This window comes from Montipora capricornis, chromosome 7 (genome assembly GCF_036669925.1).
Source record: "Montipora capricornis isolate CH-2021 chromosome 7, ASM3666992v2, whole genome shotgun sequence".
NCBI classification, from domain to species: domain Eukaryota; kingdom Metazoa; phylum Cnidaria; class Anthozoa; order Scleractinia; family Acroporidae; genus Montipora; species Montipora capricornis.
In genome coordinates, this window is record NC_090889.1 from 27416394 (window position 1) to 27421393 (window position 5000).

Here is a 5000-nt window from a genome sequence, read left to right on the forward strand (position 1 = left end):
ACACGTTTCTCGTCCCCTCCCGCTTCATTTTTTAGTGCTGCCTCTCTTTTTTTATTATTTTTTACGAGCAACGTTTTTATGAGCAAAAACCGACAGGCGTCACTTTTACCTTGTACTTAGTTCTCCTCTGTCTCATACAAAGAAAACTCAAAATAGATAGATGGCATTTGTCTGCGTCCTAATGTGAACTCAGGCTAAAATACTAAAGACATGGTACGCGAGGTTGAGTTAGTAATTCAAGAGGACTTCTACCCGCTCTGCAGTGAATGCCAGGAAAAGGGATGCAAGCCACACAAGAAAATCACTAGAGCTTTCAGGGGGGCTAAATCATAGTACTTAAAATGTACCTTTCCTATTGCGATATATATGGTATGATGCCTCATGTTGTTGTTTAAATCATATCACAGAAAAATCGAGTGTGTTATTGTAACACGAAAAAAATGTAAATTCTTGCAGCTGTGTGAACGCCGAGAAGGTGTTCGGTTGTTCACTAGTTTGGCGTAACTTTACACCAAACTGGTGTTACTATCACATCACGACAATTTTGACTGTGTTTGAAAACACCTTTCCAGTGTCACGGTAACACCGATTTAGTGTCTTTTTTTGTCAAAACTAGTGTTAAAGGGCAATTTTACTGTCACGCAAGTAAAATGTAGTTAATGGATCGTGACAATACTATCTGTAACACTTTCATGGCAGCTCTCTTTTCAATGTAGCGTTTGTGCCGTCTAGTTGCCAAGGTCAGCAAACACTAAGGATTTATTGTATTCTCGCTTCAAACTTCACAGCTTTGTTGTCGCTAGCAGGCTAGTACGATCCATGGCATTGGCACTTTTTTCAAAGCTCTATTCACGGCTAAGAGTTGGTATGTGTAACACTAAGTTCTCTCGTAGTACAGCTCTTCCGACTGGCTATGCCAGCAGACATTTGTCTAGCTATAAAAGCATGTGAAAGCTATTTAGAGATCACTTATGATCTGTTGTTCAGCGCAGTTAGCTCTCAACATACAGTCCGACCTCTATTAAGCGGCCACCCTCGGGACTTTTAAAAGTAGCCGCTTAATAGAGGTACAATATAAATTGGATAGAAATGTCACGACATATCAGCCGGCAGTACGTGGCCTAAAAGAAATTTTAATGAATAACTGGGTTATAATACAAAACCAGCCGTTACTGAAAAGCGTCTATACTAAACCTCCGATTATATCATATAAGAAAGGAAAATCCCTAAAAGACACGCTCGTTAGAGCAAAAATATAATTTAAGGCTAAAATGCATCGCTATCACAACTCATTAGGGGAGTCCGTGCAGGCCTGTCACAATCTTTTGTTTTCGCTTGTGACTTGTTATAGTAGAGATTAAATCACGGTTCTTGTTTTGTATAATTTGCTGGCCGCTTAATGGAGGTAAAAAACCATATAAATGTTACACTTGCGACAGCAAAAAGGTGGCTGCGGCCGCTTAATGGAGGTGGCTGTTGAATAGAGGTCTTAAGTACAGCAATTTACTGACAAATAAATCGGGACTTTGGAAAGTGGCCGCTTAATAGGTGGCCGCTTAATAGAGGTCAGACTGTATTAGTGTGGTTATGATTTGGTTTTTTTACAATGGCTCACCGCCCTCGCCGTTCCCAGCACGTGAACCATCCGTCCGCTCGGGGAGAAGATTTCACTGCGCTGACTCCAACTCCGTCTCCAAGCTCTCAATCTTCCCATCGTGGGCTCCTGAGGCCAGCTGCTCGCCTGTCTCAAACGTGCCTTGCCGGAAAAGGCGACCACACCACTGAACCCACAGAAAAGGCGCACGACTACCATCAAAACACGCCAGTTAGGGCGACCCAAGAGGAAGTCCGTCACAAATCGAACAGACGGAGAACCTGCAACCCGTCCAGTCAGCTTGGTCGATGAAGACGAAGACAACACCCTATCGGACAACGCCTCGTTTTCTTCTATCAAGGAGATGATTGAGTCCGGTCGAGAGCCGGTTGCTTGTGGCTCGCAACCCACCACAGTGTTCAGCCCAGCTCAACGTTCTGCCATCCAGGATCTCGTGTCAGAATCAATTTTCTCAGCTTTGTCGACATTTCAAACTTCGTCCACTGCACACCTTCTGTCCTCAACCAACCAGAGCTGTTGCACTCCTGGTATGGCCTCTCCTCTGGGTCTTTCAAGGCCATTAGACAAGTCTTTGGAGGACAAAATCCTCAGGTGATCTGGTGATGTAATTTTGAGGACTGGGAAGAAACATTTTAACGCCGTATCCCACAACCGCGCGCAGCCTTAGGTGTTGTCTCCAAACTCCCTGCAGTATTTCCATCGCCAAAACTCAACAGATCGTTCCCTGTCTACCACATTTCCTGCTTACTGAATAAACATTCAAGTAGACCCAACGAGATCTAACCTTGCCTCTGCCATGTTCAATTCGAATATAAGGCCGCGCGCGGTTGTGGGATACGGCGTTAAAATATTTCTCCCCAGTCCTCCGAATTACGTCACCAGATCACCTTGGAAGGAGATTGCTCTTGGACGGGTAGCAGGACCCTACCCCTCCCCGCCCTTACCTTACCCTACCCTGTAGGGGTGATCCTGAAAAAGCACTTGACTGAGTGGCGCACTATTTATCACCTCTCCTACCCCCTCGGCGCCAGCATTAACGACCACATTCCTAAAGACCCCAACTCTCTTAGTTATGTTCGGGTCGACGACGCCATTCACATCCTCCAATCCCTGGGTAGGGGAGCTTTCATGGCCAAAACTTATCTAAAATCAGCCTTCCGCCTCATACACATTCATCCTGATGACTGGCACTTACTAGGAATTCATTGGCAATCCCAGTACTATGTCGACATGTATCTACCCTTTGGGCTCCGTAGTGCCCCGTTCCTTTTTGATCAGCTGTCAGACGGTCTAGAATGGATTCTTAAAAACAACTACAGCATCCAGCATGCTATTCACATCCTCAACGATTTTTTCATAGCCGAACGATCCAAATTGGCATGTTTAACTAATTTTAGTACTCTGTTACATGTATTCATGTCCCTAAAAGCCCCCGTCGTCGCTTCCAAGACCATAGGCCCCTCCCAGGATATCGAGTTCATGGGTATCGTCTAGACAGCGTACGCATGGAGGCCCGCTTACCCCAGGATAAACTCTCCAGGATCAGTGTTTTGCTTAACTCTTTTAAACACCGCCGATCAGTTCGCCTCGTTGACTTACAATCACTAATCGGAACTCTTCAATTTGCATGCAAAGTGGTGGTGCCAGGCAGAACCTTTCTACAGTGGGCGATTAATTTGACCAGGGGGGTCCCTAGTCGTTTTCACCACATAAAGCTCAATAAGGAATTTTTTAAGGACCTGGCCATGTGGAAAGTTTTTATCTCAAACTGGAACGGGCGTTCCTTCTTTCTCGAGTCTGCTGCTACCCCAGCGAAGCATCTTGAGGTCTACACTGACACTGCAAGCTCAATAGGATTTGGGGGCTATTTTCAGGGAAAGTGGTTTCAAGGTCGTTGGCCTCCCCACATGAGCTTGAGTCAACAATGCGGAATTAGTATTGAATGGCAAGAACTCATTCCCATTGTAGTCGCTTGCTCCATGTGGCACCCCTTTCTCACAGGGAAGCGCCTTCAATTCTGGTGTGACAATCTCTCGGTGGTCCCTATCATAAATTCAGGGTGCTCTAAGACACCCCGCATTATGGATTTGGTTCGCCAACTTGTGCTTCTCTCTATGCAACATAATTTTGTAGTGCATGCCATCATGTCCCTGGGGTTTCAAACGAGATCGCTGATGCCCTCTCCTGCTTTCAGATGCAGTGCTTCCGGTCTCTGGCCCCCCACGCCAACCAGAGTCCTTGTACCAACCCGCCTTCGCTCATGACCCTCTGAGGGAGGAAGTCCTAAGGTACGCTTCTTGGGGCCTGGCCGCAACCACCAATCGGGCCTACAGCTCTGGGGAACGTCGGTTTTTTACAATTTTGCCTGATGAACCGTCTCCTCAACCCAGACGGGGATGTATTACCTGCCTCTGAAGGGACACTGATTTATTTTGCCTCTTACCTAGCTAGAGCAGTGCATCATAGCACGATTAAACTTTATTTAGCTACGGTTTGTAATCTTCATATTACAGCTGGGTACCATGATCCCCTTAAGGGTAAGCTTCTTCTCCATAAGGTCCTACGTGGTATCCTTCGCTACCAGGGCAACCGGCACATCTGTCGCTTGCCAGTGACACCGCAGGTTCTCCTTGCCATTCGTCCCGTTCTGCACGCATGGCTTAGACCCCCGGACTTTTCTATGATTTGGGCTGCTTTCAACTTAGCCTTTTTCGCCTTTCTTCGTTGCAGCGAGTTTACATACAGTGGGGTTTACAAATTTCGCCCATCCTTAGATCTTTCTACCGATTGCATAACCTTTCATCCTAACATGGCACACCCACAGCGCACGACAGTGTAGTTAAAATCGTCCAAGACCGACATTTCTAGGGAAGGGCATTCTCTCACTATAGCTCGCACCTTGTCACCCCTTTGCGCCGTAGTAGCCATGCAAGAATATTTTCTATTAGCTAGGCTGCAACCGGGACCTTTGTTTTATTTCCAGTCAGGTTGTTACCTTACCTGTAGCGTGGTGTCTAACCTCCTTCAGGATAGTACAAGGGTCGCAGGCTTTCCCTATCGGAGCCTAAGAGGCCGTAGCTTTCGTATCGGCGCGGTCTCGGTTGCCGCCACTGCTGGCTTACCTGACTGGCTTATAAAAGTTTTAGGTCGCTGGTCCTCGGACTGTTACCAACTGTACATTAGAACTCCTCAATCTACGTTACAGTCCGTCACTCCCAGGATGGGGCCGTTTCTGGACGCTTCTCACAAGTCTAGTTTCTCATCATGTTTTCAGTGTTGTCTTTGGGCTTGGGGGGATGCATTGCCTCGCATGCATCGGTGGCGGTTAAGTCTGCGCAGCGACTTCCCCCAAGCTTGTTGGCTGCGTTGCCTTTTGAATATGGCC

At 46.8% G+C, this 5000-nt stretch overlaps 1 protein-coding gene and 1 pseudogene across 1 annotated transcript in view; one reads left to right on the forward strand and one right to left on the reverse strand.

Annotated features, from left to right (window-relative positions):
• The window catches only part of LOC138056713 (DNA/RNA-binding protein KIN17-like), a 23438-nt gene that overhangs the window by 16499 nt on the left and 1939 nt on the right, over positions 1 to 5000 (reverse strand). The window lies entirely within an intron of this gene.
• LOC138057584 (uncharacterized) overlaps positions 1959 to 5000 on the forward strand; it is a 3613-nt pseudogene continuing 571 nt past the window's right edge.